The 18866-nt window shown below is 44.5% G+C and overlaps 1 long non-coding RNA gene across 1 annotated transcript; it reads left to right on the top strand.

Annotated features, from left to right (window-relative positions):
• The first annotated feature begins 976 nt into the window (after positions 1 to 976).
• Positions 977 to 17074, top strand: LOC123139999 (uncharacterized). Its single transcript, XR_006469736.1, has 4 exons — positions 977 to 1102; positions 1610 to 1740; positions 14806 to 15836; positions 16983 to 17074. It is a non-coding gene; the product is annotated as an uncharacterized lncRNA (long non-coding RNA).
• Positions 17075 to 18866: the final 1792 nt, after the last annotated feature.

Below are 18866 nucleotides of genomic sequence, written 5' to 3'. Positions count from 1 at the left end.
CATGACCAAGGAAACCAACATCTCTACTGAGTCTGCGGTCGTGATGGTCGGTTTGGTCGTTGTTTCGTTTCATTCGTACTCTCCGTCCATCGATAGTAACCCGCTTCTCGCGATCCCGCTCCCACCTATTTTCTCTCGTCAAACCACCTCTTCCGGTTTACTTTCCCAGGTTTACTTTACATTTTTCTCCTTTCATCACCAAGAGGATCTCTACTCCTAATGGGCGACTTGGTGAATAGTCTCCGCGGTTTAATTTCGCTGGGTTCTTTTCGTCATCCTCCCACCTTCATTTTTTTCGTCATCCTCCCACCTCCGTGCTCCCTGTTGGTTTTCCCCCTCCGCATCGCTCGAGCCAACTCCTCCCTCTCCCTCGGTCTCGCCTCTCCTATCGCTCGATGTCGCTCGATCCTCTCTAGGGTTCGCCGCCCGCCGTCGTCCCTCGCCGTCCTGCTCCGCTGTCGCCCCTCCCTCCACCTACCTCGCCCCTGCTCTAGGGTTCGCCTCCCGCCGCCGCCGCCCCCCGCCGCCCTGCTCCGCTGTTGCCCGTCCCTCCGCCTGCCTCGCCCCCTCCCCTACACTCACCCCTGCCCGATCTGGATCTGGATGAGGCGTTGCCTCCCGTTCCTCTCATCGCGTCCCCTGTGCCAGCCATGGAAGAGGGGAGGAAGAAGGGGAGGGAGAGCAAAGAGGACCGCGGTGGCGATGTGCCAACGTTGGCAGGACGAAGATGTGTGAATCAAGGAGTCCCTGCATCTACCCGCGACCCTAGAATAGCCGCTACCGCTATGACCTTTCTCCATGCCGTGAGCTTCGAGGAGTCTGGCGGCGCCATCACGCCGGCCTCTGTCCAAGAGGACATCGCGCTCAACAGGCCCTCACTCCTCGGCTCTGCCTGCGGAGGTCGTCGACGCCATCGCAGGGTGCCGCTTTGAGGCCAGGGTTGAAGCTGCCACCGAGGAGGCCATCTTGACGCGGATGTTGCAGGCACTCCTGACGTGCATGCGCTCCCCTGCGATTAGTGACCAACACATCTGCTCTGTCGTGAGCATGTGCTTCGTGTCATACAGGTCGCGGCCAAAGGCGAGCTCGTGCAGCGGTTCAGGTGCATCCCATAGGGGCAGCTCAAGTTTCTTTCATAATGCTATTTGTTCTGAGTGCATTGCATATTGAAGTAAACTGGATGGGCTAATCTTGAGTTCCTCCATCACGTTATATTACCTCGACAAGAAAAGGTGCAGGAAAACCATATAAAGTACTATGGTGAGTCTATCTCAATTGAACTAGAACTCAAACTGTAGCAATTCCAAGCTTTTTTCTACAACTGCAATTGGGTGGACTATGGTATGGGGGTTTATTAGTTTGAAGGGATTTTAAGTGACAACCTGCTACTTTTTCTACTGGTAGTGAATTCAAATTAAGTCTGATGTCTCTATCTAATATACTGAACCTGGAAGATTTGTCTGAGGCCTCTATCTAATATATGAAGAATTGACTTTCTATTATGAACATCGACCTGAACCTGGAAGATTTGTCTAATATATCAAGAATTGTCTTTCTGTTCTGAACATGGAACTGAACATGAGAAATTTACCTTACTGTTAAACTGCAGTTTTGTCTCATTGCCAATATATCTGCATAAGGTACATCTAAGGAGGCCTTCTCCGACAAGGAGGCTGCGGGTCGAGGTCGTCGGCAGCGACGATGCCGCCAGCCGCAAGCGCCGCCGCGAGGACGACAAAAGTGAGCACTTTACCCCCGCCAGATCGATCGCGTCTTCCCCCTTCCACTAGTAGAAAAAGCACCTCATATGAGACACATTAGTGCCGGTTTGGTTTTGAGCCGGCACTAATGTGTCCATTAGTGCCGGTTCCAACGGCTAGCCGGCCGTTCTCATTAGTACCGGTTCGTGGCGAACCTTTAGTACCGGTTCGTGCCATGAACCGGTACTAAAGAGGGTGGTGGCAGGGTGTTGTCAGTCTGAGGCCCGTCCAGCACCTTTAGTACCGGTTCGTGCCACGAACCGGTACTAAAGGTCGACGTGCATAAACCCTTCGTCCACCCGAGCCACTCTGTTCTTCCCCTTTTCCCCTCACTTCTCCTCTGTTCTTCCCCTCTTCCCTCGAGCTCCTCACAAATTTGGCCCAAAATTTGTCAAGATTTGAAGGCCCCCATCCATTCAAATGATCACAAAGGTTAGCAACTATGTCCTTTCAACTCTCATTGCTAGATTAGCTCTTGCAATGCTTTGTATAGTGATTAATTTGGGAGGAATTATATTTGCTAGTATTTGATTTATATGCAATTTGAGGTCAAAAATAACACTTAGTTTGCATATGTAGGTGTGGTTTACTTAGTGCCTTCTAAATCTCCGTCGTAACCACCGTCGATCGCCCGCACCGTCCCGTCGCCGGCACCACCTTGTGGTGAGGCTCTTGTTCATGAATGTTTACATTACCAAATTGATGTTTGTGTGATTTGGATATATAGTTACTCGTATAATTATCTTACCCGTACGTTGTTTGTTATACATAGTGCCATGGTTTTGATATCCGTCCCCGTCGGCCCTCGTCCTTGTTATGATTCGGATGTGGTATATTCTCTTTTAAAACTAGTTGTTGCATTTCGTGTTTATGACAAATTATGCCCATCAAGTTGACATAGATATTTTTATCTAGGAGGTATGTGAACCGGAAATTCCAACCGACCCTATTGTCGAGAGGTTAAATTTAGTTGAAAGAGAAAACGAGTATTTGAAAGAAAAATTGAAAAGAATTGAGGGGGAGAAGATGGAATTGGAGTTGCATGTTGCCGATGTCGTCGATGATCACAAGATCAAGATGGAGAAAATGAGGTTGAAGATTAGAAAGATTAGAAAATATGCCATTGATAGTGTGGCTTGGTATCATTATGCTGTTGGATCAATTGTTACCTTAGTTGCGATCTTCATCGCATTTGTTGTTGCATTTAAATTCTTTAGCTAGAGAGTTATTTGTATGTTGCATTTAATTAAGTGTTGTATATGAACTTTATGTATGAACTTTATGTATGAACTTGTATTAATTTGGTCTATTCGGTGTTGTGTAATGAAGATGAGCCGACAATGGATGTATGATGACCGATGCTCTCCCGAGTTCATTAATGGCGTGCATACTTTTCTGCGGGCCGCTGAGGCAAACAAGCGGGCGGATGGTTTTATGCCTTGTCCATGTGCTGGCTGTAAGAATGGTCACAGTTACTCTACAGCAAAAACCATTCACGTCCACCTATTTAAGTCTGGTTTCATGCCCCACTATAATGTTTGGACCAAGCACGGAGAAATAGGGGTTATGATGGAAGACAATGAAGAAGAAGAGGACGACGACGGCTATCCTGGCCATGGGTTCCCTGAATACGATGATACAACAATGGGGGAAGAAGCTGAGCCGGCAATGCGGGAAGAAGCTGAAGAAGAGGCATCAGATGAGCCCGCTGATGATCTAGGTCGGGCCATTGCCGATGCAAAGAGAAACTGCGCAAGTGATCTGGAGAGGACGAAGTTGCAGCGCATGTTAGAGGATCACAAGAAATTGTTGTACCCGAATTGCGAAGCTGACAAAAAAAGTTGGGCACCACACTTGAATTGCTGCAATGGAAGGCAGAGAATGGTGTATCTGACAAGGGATTTGGAAAGTTGCTGGTAATGATAAAGAATATGCTTCCAAAGGACAACGAATTGCCCGAGAGTACGTATGAAGCAAAGAAGGTTGTCTGCCCTCTAGGGTTAGAGGTGCAAAAGATACATGCATGCCCTAATGACTGCATCCTCTACCGCGGTGAGTACGAGGATTTGAACGCTTGCCCGGTATGCGGTGCATTGCGTTATAAGATCAGTCGCGATGACCCTGGTGATGTCGAGGGCGAGCGCCCCAGGAAGAAGATTCCTGCCAAGGTGATGTGGTATGCTCCTATAATACCACGGTTGAAACGTTTGTTCCAAAACAAAGAGCATGCGAAGGCGATGCGGTGGCACGCAGAAGACCGTAAGAAAGACGGAAAGTTGAGAGTACCCGCTGACGGTTCGCAGTGGAGAAAAATCGAGAGAAAGTACTGGGAGGAGTTTGCAGGTGACCCAAGGAACGTATGGTTTGGTCTAAGCGCAGATGGCATTAATCCTTTTGGGGAGCAGAGCAGCAACCATAGCACGTGGCCTGTGACTCTATGTTTGTATAACCTTCCTCCTTGGTTGTGCATGAAGCGGAAGTTCATTATGATGCCAGTGCTCATCCAAGGCCCTAAGCAACCCGGCAACGACATTGATGTGTACCTAAGGCCATTAGTTGAAGAACTATTACAGCTGTGGAATGGAACAGGTGTACGTGCGTGGGATGAGCACGGACAGGAAGAATTTGACCTAAAGGCGTTGCTGTTCGTGACCATCAATGATTGGCCTGCTCTCAGTAACCTTTCAGGACAGACAAACAAGGGATACCGCGGATGCACGCACTGTTTGGATGATACCGACAGTATATATTTGGATAGTTGTAGGAAGAATGTGTACCTGGGACATCGTCGATTTCTTCCGACAAGGCATCCCGTAAGAAAGAAAGGCAAGCATTTCAAAGGTGAGGCGGATCACCGGACGAAGCCTCGCCACCGTACTGGTGCTGATGTACATGATATGGTCAAGGATTTGGAGGTAATCTTTGGAAAGGGTCCTGGCGGAAAACCTGTTCCGAAGGACGCTGACGGACGCGCACCCATGTGGAAGAAGAAATCTATATTTTGGGACCTGCCATATTGGAAAGACCTAGAGGTCCGCTCCGCAATCGACGTGATGCACGTGACGAAGAATCTTTGCGTGACCCTGCTTGGCTTTTTGGGCGTGTATGGGAAGACAAAAGATACACCAGAGGCACGGGAGGACCAGCAACGTATGCACGGAAAAGACGGCATACATCAGGGTCAGGCCAGCTACGCTCTTACCAAAGAAGAGAAGGAAATCTTCTTCGAATGCCTGCTCAGCATGAAGGTACCGTCTGGCTTCTCGTCGAATATAAAGGGAATAATAAATATGGCAGAGAAAAAGTTCCAGAACCTAAAGTCTCATGACTGCCACGTGATTATGACGCAACTCCTTCCGGTTGCATTGAGGGGGCTTCTACCGGAAAACGTTCGATTAGCCATTGTGAAGCTATGTGCATTCCTCAATGCAATCTCTCAGAAGGTAATCGATCCAGAAATCATACCAAGGTTACAGAATGATTTGGTGCAATGTCTTGTCAGTTTCGAGTTGGTGTTCCCACCATCCTTCTTCAACATCATGACGCACGTCCTAGTTCACCTTTGCGAAGAGATTAACGTTTTGGGTCCTGTATTTCTACACAATATGTTCCCCTTTGAAAGGTTCATGGGAGTCTTGAAGAAATATGTTCATAACCGTGCTAGGCCAGAAGGAAGCATCTCGAAGGGCCATGAAAATGAGGAGGTCATTGAGTTTTGTATTGACTTCATTCCTGACCTTAAGCCGATTGGTGTTCCTGAATCGCGGCATAAGGGCAGACTGGAAGGAAAAGGCACGCTAGGAGGGCATCAAATAATATGTATGGACGGGCATTCTCTCACTGAAGCACACTACACAGTTCTACAGAATTCCGCCTTGGTGGCTCCGTATATGGAGGAACACAAGAATTTTCTACAGTCCAAACACCCGGAGAAGTCTGACGACTGGATTACACGCGAACAAACGAGGACTTTCGCCGGTTGGTTGCAGAAACGTGCCCTGAATGATGGCGATATTCAAAATGACCTGTACTCGCTGTCCCAGTTACCATCTTCGAATATAATGACTTTCAAAGGGTACCAGATAAATGGGAATACATTTTACACGATCGCCCAAGATAAGAAGAGCACCAACCAAAACAGTGGTGTCCGCTTTGATGCAACAACCAACACGGGAAAGGAAACATATTATGGTTACATAGAGGACATATGGGAACTTAACTATGGATCAGGTGATTTGAAGGTCCCTTTGTTTCGGTGCAAATGGGTCAATATGACACGAGGCGGGGTAACGGAAGACCCGCAGTACGGAATGACAACAGTGGATCTCAACAATCTTGCGTATGCAGACGAACCATTCGTCCTAGCCAATGATGTGGCGCAGGTTTTTTATGTGAAAGACATGTCTACCAGGCCGAGAAAAAGAAAAGATAAGGAAGCGAATGGATCATACGACGAGCCAAAGCGCCACATAGTTCTTTCAGGAAAAAGAAACATCGTGGGAGTGGATGACAAGACAGACATGTCAGAAGATTATGAAAAGTTTGATGAAATTGCTCCATTCACAGTGAATATTGACCCGAGCATCCTGTTAAATGATGAAGATTTTCCATGGTTACGGCGCAAAGGGACACAAGCGAAGAAAAAGTTTCACACCGAAAGATCTGGGATGTGATCGGCTTCACTATCATCACTTTCTTCTGTGTTTCACACCCAGGAGGGAATGTCTGTAATAGTTAGGGTAGTTATGTGTTTTGGCATTTGAAACGCGAAGAAATTTTATGTGCAAACAAATTCTTTTCATGCATTTACTGATTTTTTCCAGCTAAATGACCCTGAAATTGAAAAGCATTTCAAATGAACTCAGAAAAGGTTGAAAGTTGGCATGGTATCATAATTTCATACAAATAGCATGTGCAAGAAAGTAGAGAGGGTTACGGCAAAAACTGGATGCACTTCGTGTACAAAATGGACAATCTCTTTCGAAGTATCAGGGTTTCCGACGAAAACTGAACTGTTACAAAGGCATTTCATTTTTTAAATAACCTAAGCATTACCAAATTGAATATAATGATAAAACACACTAATATTAAACATAAGAAAAAAGAATCACTGAAAAAACTTTTTTCAAAGTTAAGTTATTCACAAACTAGTGATTCACACAAATTTCAAATAATTCAAAATTTAAACTATTCAAATTTGAAAACTACCGGCACTAACAGAAAGTTTGTAATTTTTTGTACCTAAAGCAAAAATATTCACAAAGAAACTCTAAATACAGCAAAAAACAACTCAAAAAATAAAAAATAAAAAGCGAAAAAAATTAAGAAAATAAAAAAGCCCGCCTACTGGGCCAAAGCGGCCTGCATACGACTAGCAACACAACCTTTTGTTGGGCCAGGATGCAGGCCCGCAAAGGCCCAGTAGGCCCACTGGGGCGAAGAGGACAGGTAGGCCCAGTAGGCCAGGTAAGGAGAGGAGCTCGAGAGAGCTACCGCACTGGGGCTTATAAACCAGTGCGGTAGCCCTTCGACTAGCGAGGTGGGACTAAACTTGCGCACCGCCTGGAGCCAGCGCACCCCCTTTAGTACCGGGTCGTGGCTCCAACCGGTACTAAAGACCCCCCTCCTTTAGTACCGGTTGGTGCCACGACCCGGTACTAAAGGGGGTGCGCTTCCCGCCGCTTGGCCTGGCCAAAACAGATCTTTAGTACCGATTGGTGGCTCCAACCGGTACTAAAGGTCCATCCTATATATACTACACTTGAAAAAAATTCAGTTTCCCTCTGTTCTTCCCTCTGTTTCCCTCCGTCGCGCCGCCCGGCCCCGATCGTCGCCGCCCCCGCCCCTCGTCGCCGACCCCGGCCGTCGCCGCCCCTCGTCGCCGGCCCCGTCGACGTCGCCGCCCCGGCCGTCCCTCGTCCCCGTCGTCCCCGTCGCCGCGCCCCGCCCCGCCCCGTCCCGTCGCCCCGGCCGCCCGCCCCGTCGTCGCCGCCCCGCCCCGTCGTCGCCGCCCCGTCTTCACCGCCCCGTCCCGTCTCCCCGTCGTCGCCGGCCCGTCGTCGCCTCGCCGCTGAGCTCGCCCCGGCCGCCATGTCCACTCACACACTCACACTACACACACACACACACACACACACGCACGCACACACTACACACACACACATTAGTTTGTTTGTTATAAAATTTTCTGTCTTTTAGTTATAAAAATGTTAGAAATTATTCTGTTTTTTAGTTATATAAATATTAGAAATGTTAGTTTTATAGAAATGTTATAAATGTTTTCTGTTTTTTAGTTATAGAAATGTTAGCAATTTTTCTGTTTTTTAGTTATATAAATATTAGAATTGTTATGGAAATGTTAGTTATATAATCAGGAAATTTTAGAATTAGTTTTAGTTAGATGAATTAGATTAATGTCAAATTGTTAGAATTTGCATATATATAGAATTTTAGTTATCACAATCCAATCATTTAAAAAATGTTACTTTTTGCGGGCATATAGTATTTGTTCTCGACGATATGCCCGGCCTGCATCCTCGCTGTCGACCCGCTCGCGACGACGTCCTGCTTGAGGGGACCCATGTCCGGGACTGGGCTCCGCCGGGCTGGCACTGGGAGGTGCTACCTGGAGGGGCGCGCCGCTTGGTGAGGAACCCGACCTCGGGTCCCGTCGTCGACCCTGATCTTCTTTGGTGGCGTTCGCGTGGGCCACATTCGGTGCAGAGGCAGCCGGCCCCGCCGGAGGTGGTGCGTCGCCGTGTCAGGGAGGAAGATGAGCACGTCCATCGCTACATGGCTGCTATGGACGACGTCAGGTTCTCCACTACTTGGCGGGTTCTTTGGGCAGATGACCGGAGATATGATCCTGTGATGGTTCCTTCTCTTTGGGTGTGCACCGCCCGCGCCCCAGGAACCGCGAGTGGCGCCCTAGATTCTTCTGTAGTACTCGATCTTTATTAGGTACCTAGCCAGTGATGTATTCGATATATAATATTCGAGACGATGTATTCGAGATTATATATATTAAGACGATGATGTATTCGAGATTATATATTCGAGACGATGTATTCGAGATTCAGTTTTTCCTTATTGATTAATTGCATCCATGCATTGTAATTTGAATACTAAATTGTTTTATATTTCTTCTGTATTAGTAAAGTAAAAGCTATGGCGGACAATACCGGCAGAGAGAGAGAAGAGGAATTGTTCGACATCATACGCAGCCCTCACAGGCTAGATGATCTGAATGAAGCAGATGACGGCTCCCAATATCTGAACAATACCGGAGAGGGTGATGAAAAGATATTCGATCTCGACGACCGGGCTGATGAAGTCATGAACTATGATTATGATTATGACACAGACAATGTTTGTGATGACACAGACAATGCTGATCTTCAAATAACAAAGACTACCGGCGAGGTATATTTATATAAGCATGCATCATGGTGATCATCACATGTTTTTTTATTGAAGATATATTAACGAATCGATCTTTCTTCTTTCAGCCCTCCGGATCGAGCAAATCTGCTTCTACAGACAGCAAGACAAAGCGAGGCCCGGGCAGATTGTTGAAGGATGGTGTAAAGTACCACATCGAATCCATCAAACCTAGTGGCGAACCCCTCACGCCTAAGAACATTGCGAACAAGTGGACTCGTCAGTGCGGAGTTCTTGTGAAGGACAAACTCCCTATCTCCATTCAAGAATGGAAAGAGCCAAAGACTAAACGTCCAGGTGTTACTTGGGTCGACAAAAGAGCCAAAGAAGACCTTCTGAAATCTCTGATGGAACATTTCACCCTACCAGATCATTTCACTGAAGCAGATGTGGAGAAAGTCAAGGCCGCTGCTCTTAAGAAGATGGCAATTGCATTCAACACCCACAAGAAAACTGTATGGGCCAACTACCTCGCTAATGAAAGGAAGACTCCAGAATTCACGGGAACACTAGAGAAGCAAAGAGAGCACTGGGACGATTTCGTGACCTTCAAGGATTCAGAAATATCTAAGGAACGGTCGATGAAAAACAAGGCAAATGCCGCAAGAAAGACGCAGTTCCATAGGCTGGGTCCAGGTGGCTACGCGGTGGGATTGCCTAAGTGGGATAAGTCTGAGCAAGAGATGGAGGATGCAGGGGTCACTCCGGTTACCCGGCACTGGCCCCCCAGGTGCAGAACTTGGTTCTATGCGCATGGGGGAGCGTTGGACCCGAAGACAGGCGAAGTTTCACGGAAGGCAAGTCTAAAAGGAGCCGAACAAAAGATAATTGACGCAATAGATGAAGCTCGAAGGGGGGTGTTCACGCCCAACAGAGAGAACGACGAGCTTACGCGCGCCCTGGGAAATCCTGAACACCCGGGAAGAACACGAGGCATGGGCGTTATTCCCTGGTATGAGGGCTTTTCAGAATGGAACGAGGACTACAGGAGCCGTGCAAGAAGGAAGATGGAGGAGGAGAAGAAAAGGAAGCTGGAGGAGGAGCAGAGGAAGCAGGACGCAGAACGCCTTCAAGGCCTAGAAGCAAGGCACGCGGACCTGGCACTCAAATTCCAGCAGCAGCAACAGCAGATCGACTCACTTAGCCAGGAAAGGGGGTCTCAGCAGCGGCAGCAGCAAGCGGATGATCGTCCAGCATTGGATAGCACCGTCCCATCCATGCCGAGAAGCAGCGTTGGTTCTGCCCCGGGCGACACACTGCTGGATACATACCCTGTGGATGACATCATAGAGAACACTAAATGCGAGCTACACTCCAAAATGAAGAACATATCCATGAAGGTGGCGGACGGCGTTGCTTTTCCAGTTACCCCCGAAGCAACCTACCATTGCATCCCGATTCCAGAGGGCTATGCTCGTGTCATGGTTGATGAAGTGGTGGACCCATATTCGGGGCTAACGCTTGACATTCCTGGAGGTGAAGACGAGCGCACACTGGGAGAGGCCATACATCGTATCATCCTATGGAGAAAGGATTGCATCATCTTTCGAAGTCCACCGACACCGCGTCGTCTGCCGACTCCTCCTCGAAGTTCGCCACCGAGTCAGCAGACTCCCGCTCCTCCAAGTCCACGAACGCGTGAGACGACTCCTCCTTGAAGTCAGCCACCTCCTCCAAGTCCCCGAACGCGTGAGCTGACTCCTCCGGTTTCAAGCCCGGCACAGCGTCATGCCACTTCTCCGGTTCAAGTCCGGCACCGTGTCAGGCCACACCTCCTGCTTCAAGTCCGGCACATCGTCAGGCCACTTCTCCTGGTCCAACTCCACGTCAGCCGTCTCCGCCGTCTCAGCAATCGCAGAAGAGACATCCCGCAGCTTTGGTGCGTAGCGGTACGAGTCGAGGTAGTTCAGGAAGTACAGGCGAAGGCAAGCGATATAAATATGGTCCAAGCCTCGCTCCTCTTCCTCAGAGGCCTTACGACATGACTAAGGAGCAAAACGCAGCCATAGTGCAAGCCCAAGTGGACGCCCATTTTGGACCGAAACCGGCACCGCCGCCAAAGGAGAAAGTGCCTGAGAAAGTAATTGACCACTTCATTCGTATGGCTAGAGAACCAGCTCCCAAGCCTGTTGACTCGGACTATGAGCGCCAAATCAGGAAGGCACATCGAGCACGACTACAGAAGGAAGCGAGCTCAAGCTCGAGCCAACAAGCAGCTGGCAAAAAATGCGGGAAAACCGTTCCCCAGTTGGGAGAACAGGCGGCGCAAGCGATCCCCCCGCTTGTTGTGCCAACAACACATGAGAGGAGTACGCGCGCCAAATATTATTGTGGGCAAACCGTTAGCGTTCCCCAGCATGGCGATGTGGTAATAACAGAGGATCATATAATGCAGGCTCAAATGCTCAATATCTCTGTTGGACAACTCCTCGAAATCGAGCCCATGCCTACGCTTAAAGAATCGGAAATAGCATGGCAATATGTCCGGGGCAAACCTTTGGTCCATCCAGACAAGGTCAAGGACCTCCCAACGAGAATGTATCAATTGCATCAATGGTACATGAACATTACCAAGATTTCCAATCGAGAGTCCCTCATGGTGAATGTCAAGCATGAGCATTATTACCATGAGAAAGCTCTGGCCATTGAGTATCCAGAACTATTTCAGTTATTTAATCAAGACGCACTCGACAAGTCTATCGTCAGTTGCTATTGTCTGTAAGTGATTTCTTTCTGTAATTTAAGTCTCAAGCTAGTTATGTAGTGATAATTTTGATCAATCATTACATGTAATTATCCTCACTATATTCTTTTTCTGTGGTATTATATGCAGGATGAAGATGTATGAAATGAAAAAAGCTGGACGCTATGGCGTTGGGTTCATTGACCCAAATACCATTAATCAGGACATATGGGAGATTGAACATTGTCAAGCTGCTGTAGAGGAAAGCATGCTAGAGTTCTTGAAGCGCCTCAATACCAATGAAGATATACTACTTCCTTACAACTTCCCGTGAGTCACACTGTCTTGTACTACAAATTCTGTTTTTGCTTACTAGCTAGCTAGATGTTAATAATTAAGTGTATACGGTTTACGGTAGTTGATTAATTTTATGCACATGCCCGCTTAATTAAGACATGCAAACGTGTGCGTATGCAGTTGGCACTGGGTCTTGTTAGACATTAAAGTTGAGGAAGGAAAAGTTGAATTACTGGACTCACTAACTAAAGAAGATAAAGACTACACCATCGTGAAGGGGATAGTCAACAGGTAATTTCAATCATTATTAACTATTAGTTCCTGATATGAACTATTTAATAACCCCTTTATTAATTTTCTTTGCCGGCGGGCAGGGCATGGGCAAAGTTCATCAAGGTGACTCCAGGCACGTGGCCAAAAAAGTTGTTTTGGCATCGACCCAAGGTAAGTAATTAAGTAGTACTAGCTAGCTACCATCTCTTTAATTCTTGTTTCAATATCATTAATTAATTATCATGCTTGATTAATCATTATCTGATTCAATTCCATTCTCGTAAAGGCCCTGAGGCAGGCGTCGGGGAATAATCTGTGTGCATTCTACGTTTGCGAGAACATTCGCATGATGACGTGCGAAAGGAGCAGATCTGATAGACAGGACTGGGTACGTTTTTGTCAGAACACTATTCACACCATTATCGATATCTAGTCACACAACTAACACACATGCATATTGATCTCCTTCTTAACAGTTCAGATCGGTGCGGGATAAGCTCCTACCATCGGACCGCATACAAGCACTTCAAGAGGAAATAGCCGGATTTTTGCTCGACCAGGTCATAGATCCAAAGGAGAATACTATTACCCGCTACCGCCCCCATGAACCACTTGTCATCGTGCTCCGAAGGCACCAAGGCAACATGTAGGAGAAATTGTATATGTATATACATGTGTATGTGTGAATAGTTAATGGTGTTGGCTGTGAGACATTCGATGATATATATATATATATATATATATATATATATATATATATATATATATATATATATATATATATATATGCGGTTCTACGTACGAGAAAATCTATATTTATATATATGCATAACGTGTACAATTTGTAGTATCGTGAAATACCAGCAAACAAAAAAGAATTAAATGGAAAATAAAGCCAAATTGTAAACACAAAATTAAAGCAAAAATTAAAAAAAACACCCAAACATTTAGTACCGGTTGGTGTTACCAACCGGTACTAATGTCCTACACGCACCCGGGCCTGGCTCGTGCCACGTGTTTGCACTTTAGCGCCGGTTCGTGACGAACCGGTACTAAAGGGGGGGACCTTTAGTCCCCACTCTTTAGTGCCGGTTCGCCAACCGGCACTAAAGGCCGTCACGAACCGGCACTAAAACCCGGTTCTGCACTAGTGTTCTTTGCGCACAAATTAAACCTGTGCGCAACTCGGATCTGGATTTGTGTGATTTTCAGCTCTGCTTGTTCGTTAGGGATTTGTGGTTAGGTAAAGGGAGAGCAAGATAATGGAGATAATTTGAATAAATAAAAAAGTTTGGATTTCGAGCTGTACGCCTGTACTCTACTATGTAATCCAGGCGACTAATTTGGATGCAACACATCTGTCGCCACATATTTGGTTGTAGTAGTAGTGTTCAGCAGACTGCATCATATACCATTGCTAAAAAGATTTACTCCCTCCGTCCCAAATTAGTTGACTCAGACTTGTCTAGATAGACATGTTTTAGTGTTAGATACATACGTGCCTAGACAAATATAAGACAACTAATTTGGGACGGAGGTAATAGAGTATTTTGTATGCGATTGGTCTGCAGAACTGTTGAGCTGCATACTGGTTAAGGCCAGTTATGTGCACGTGTGATTCGCGTTCCGTGTCTGTATGTGTGATCCAGGCAGCACAATTCTCCAGACTCGGATCAAAGGAACAGGCTGATCAAGTATTAAACATCTTTCACAAGAGAAATGTGATTTGCTTGATTGCTGCACTGAATCTGCAGTTTTTATATCTCTGAATGTATCATCCAAAGGTCCAACACAAGTAGAAGGACAGATTCATCAAAACTGTTATATTTCTGAATGTATACATGGATATCTAGAAATGTGTTTAGTTTTTTTTTGCAAATAAGAAATATATTTAGTTAGGAGGTGTGGAGTGAGGAGCTCCTAAATCTCTAGAACTCTCTCCATAAACCTGCTCTCTATTCCACATCTCATCTCAATTTATGTCATTTTGCATTGATACATTTACAGTCGATATTAGTCTGCTCATAATCAGTTAATCACTTACTTTTAGTTAGTACGAACACTTGTAGACTGTTATACACACCGGTAATGTCGGTACAGTACTAGCACAGTCCATTGATCAAATATTTAGTATTTAGTTGATTGTTTTTTCATAAATGATCAACATACTATTTATGACCCAGTCCTAGCAAGATACCATAGCAAGATACAGATTATTTTGCAATGGAGGAACAATAATTTGCACTGTACTACATGCGGAACTATATCGCCACAGGTTCCACCCAAAAATATTTAGAATATTTTATGTAAATATCAGGCCGCTGCCAACATGATGTTTCTATTATGTTTCAGGAGAAGTTTAGATCTTTTTGGACAGTTATTGCAGCCAACAGCCAACATTCTAAATGAGTATAAAACAATGCTATGAGGTAATATATCCCTCTGTGATAATAGTTTAACATATGGGCTACTCGTGGTTGCATGCTAAATTATTGCTGGTATCAACTTTATTATTAGTTTAGTGATTATTACAAGCATCTCAATTTTTCAGTCAAAGGCATCTAAAATGTTTCTTGATTCACGCATGTATATTTCAAAGAGGAATGCAGCCTTGAGTAAATGAATATTGCAAAGCTTAATACCAGTCCCAAAAACTTGCTCTGGCCAGAGAAAGAGGCCAATATCCGGCGTGGTCTGTTCAATCTACTACATGTAATTTGGTGTTCTATTGTGCGCACCATCAGTTTTTGTTGTTGTATAAGTTCTACTTCAAATATGTGTAGCTAGACCCCGTCGAAGTGATCTTTTTGTTTCTCGTCTCATGTAACTGAAGAAAATGAGAGAAGGTATTGGACACTGGTCATGTATGTAGTCGGCAGAGCTGTTTTATGCAATGCCTATTGTCACAATAGCATATATGTCTATACGGGGAGGAGACCAAGAGAGTACATCAGAAGCCATTGATTTGCCATGGAATATTAAAAACTTTCAGATTACCTGTTCATATGATGGTATCCACAAGAAACTTCCTATCCTGTATGTTTTAGCATGCTCCACACAAATATATTAATTAATTTGTGTAGGTATGCTTCTCCTTCTTTCAGTTCCTGAATAATTATACCACCATCTGTGTGGAGTATCTTGTAGTGCTCCACACAAATAGATAAATTATTTTTTATGAGTATGCTTCTCCTTTTATCAGCTCCTGAAGAATTATACTGATGTCGTGTGCTTTATTTGCAAGATTTATATGACTTAAACAAGAACTTGTTAAATAATATGAGTGCATATAAGTAGATTGATCTTGCCTCTTATGTAGTCTGGTAGATTTGGAAAGAAAGGAATTGCAGATTTTGTCTGGACAAAGAGATGAAGCCAGAAAGGTAAATGTCTCAAGTTCTACAGAATGTTCGCCTCATATTGGAGGCATTTGAAACAAGCCTTTGCTACTGTACATCCAAGCTGGGTTCTTGATGTTAATTTCATTTATACGCATAGTAATAAATTTTGCCCCTGGCTTCCTAAGCATATACTTTGTTCCTGGCTAGGAATAATTTCCGAACAGTTTTACAAATGGTGAAAAAGAAAGGGTTTTGTTTACTATTTTTTATGACCGTGGACTCATGAGTTCATAACATATAATGTATTATTTGTGTTCATTCCTTTAATGTGGATTATAACATGATCTACCTTTGCATAAACATCGAGGACTACTTTTGGTTCATATTCATGCATCCACTTCTCGATATTGAGATTTTTCACATATACTGAACTTGTCTTAGTCAGCCCAACTCAGCTGTATGTGTGACATTTATAAGATGACTCCGTAAAATTCATAGAAGACACTATTCTTTTATTCTGTTCTTTTGTTTCTTCCAGATTTTGCTCTCCTCGCTTATATTTCGATATTGTTAATTTGATTAGATGACTCGGTCGATGATGTTGGGCATGTCCATGGTATCCATTAAAAAACTTCAAAAAAGTCATGCACCGGAATAAAATTAGATAGCACACCACTTATGAGTCGAAACGTATGCAAGCCAAGCCGGTACCATAAAATTACTAGATTAGGTCCATTCCAGCCGCTAATTCTTTGTGCCAATGCTAAGTATGTGATGATCTTTCCACAAAAAATCAAGTTTGTATAGAGTGACCAATGGTAAGTATGTGATAAGCTTGCACTAACTTTTAGTTACATCTGATTATCTTTCCACAAAAAATGTATTATGGAGTGTAATATTTACAGTGTGGGGATGTTGGTGGCCAAGAAAGTTTATGCCCTTGTGAAGACATTATTATGAAGTCCTAAGTTATCCTGTAAAAAGGATTCTTATGATACGCATGTAAAGCAACTTCTGAACTTTTATGTAGATATTTAAGTGCGAGTACCATCTTTTGGTATAACACAAAAAAATCAAGTTTTGAGGCCAGAGATTTACCTTGCTTTTTCATGTGCATTACTTTAGCTATTCAAACTACCGTCGAGTTTTTAGTTGAAGTTCACTAAATTTCATATATCGGCATTTCAGGGATAATACGATTGACCCAACTGTTACCGGTGCAATGCTTTTGGGGTCGACCAAAACATTTAAAAATGTTAAATGTGGTTGTGCAATAAAATCAAGTATGAAGGAGGAAGAGATCAACACCAGCCGCGGCAACAAAGATGACAGTGTGTCTCAGTGAGCATGAGCAATGTCACACTCTTGTCGAGTACCTACCAAGATGCTTCCCTGTTCAGACTTCGAGCACTTCCTCCTTGCCGCCGCCGCCTTGGCTAATGTTGTTGTTTCCTCGGATAAGCCATATCAGGTTGGTTCCATTGCACTGCAAATACTACCACTTCTATCGGGCTACTAAATACAACTTGCAAGCACGGGAAAACATGTACACCAATGTTGCCGGGCGCACGGAAGCCAATTCCTTGGGTCACCCATTGTACATCTGCTGCTCTAACAGTAACCATGCCTTGCTCCCAGTAAATTTGAGCTCACAGCCATTTAGGTAGATTCTTGTTATGCTCACATCTAGCAGCAAGAAAAAAGAGAAGCAGATGACCAGAGTGTAATGTCTTAGTGGTAGTGTAGACCACCAAGATATGATGCTCTAATCCAAAATATTATAGGAATATCTACTTACTTTAACCACTTTTCGTAATTGGTATTTAATCCATCTACATGTAGAAACACGAAATGCAGATATTGTTTTGTTGAGAAATTTTATGATTTGCCCAAATGATTATGGATCGTACATTGATAATGATCTAATGGTTAGGATGATGCATCATTTGATAATTCAAGAAAAGGTCATGTCTTTACAGAAATGTTCAATTCCCCCTCAGTTTGAACTTGTAAGGTGTATTAATTTTTTAAAAATTCAAACTTACCTAATTTTCACCAATTTTATAGAATAAAACATAAATATCTACTATAGAAAATCATTATCATTAGATTCATGATGAAGTATATTTCCATATTTGATTTATTTAGTATTGTAGGTGTTAGATGTATTTTGCTACAGATTTGATCAAACATAGGAAACTTTGACTTTTGGAAATTTAATTCATCTTATATTTTGACACACATGGAGTAGTAATCGCTGGACCAGATCCATGCACCATCATCTGAAACCCATGTATTCATGAGGTGTGATGTTAATTTTAACAAATCTGCCCATGGACAGAACCTCGATACCATGATTCACAGACCAACCCACATAGAATTTCTGTAGACTAACATATGCGCCGAGTTCATCTTGTGGTATGTCCCTGAACTTTTCTGATGACAATGCTCTTAGTTGGGATGCCATCAGGCTCCAAACCAAACCAAAGCAAACCTGGGAGCACTTTACTTAACAATAAATTAAGATAACTTTTGCGTAAGGTTTTGTTCTAATTCGTTACCAAGATGGGTAGCACTGTATAGTTTCCTAGCAGCAACATTTGGCCAGCTTCTTAGATTTTATCTGCATGAATAGTAGATTTTCTCATTTTGATTTAGAACATTGTAAATGTTCACCTCAGCTGCCAGATTAACATAATGGAACGTCGTCAGGTGTATTTGAAGGTTGCCAGTTTAGGTGGGCCAAACAACCAGTGCGCTGAGGTCAAAATAAGCATGACACCAGTTTGATTCTTTTAGGGGTCACCTACATGATGAAAGATGCTCAGGCACCTACTGTTGTGACCCCGTAATGGCCTCCACCATCGATTCCCCATCACCTCATGGCCCTTTCTCTCCCTTGATTGCATCCCCGCAGTTAACCCTAGTCGTCTCTATGTCGTCCTCCATCGACAGCACGCTCTTGGATCACTACTAGGGAAAAGCCTATACACAGAATCTTATCAGCAGCGTGCTTTAAAATAACTCGCTGCTGCTAATTAGCAGTAGCGTGCCCAGCCGAAACTCGCTGCT

Source organism: Triticum aestivum, chromosome 6B (genome assembly GCF_018294505.1).
Source record: "Triticum aestivum cultivar Chinese Spring chromosome 6B, IWGSC CS RefSeq v2.1, whole genome shotgun sequence".
Classification (NCBI taxonomy): domain Eukaryota; kingdom Viridiplantae; phylum Streptophyta; class Magnoliopsida; order Poales; family Poaceae; genus Triticum; species Triticum aestivum.
This window is presented reverse-complemented; position numbering and strand designations above follow the sequence as displayed.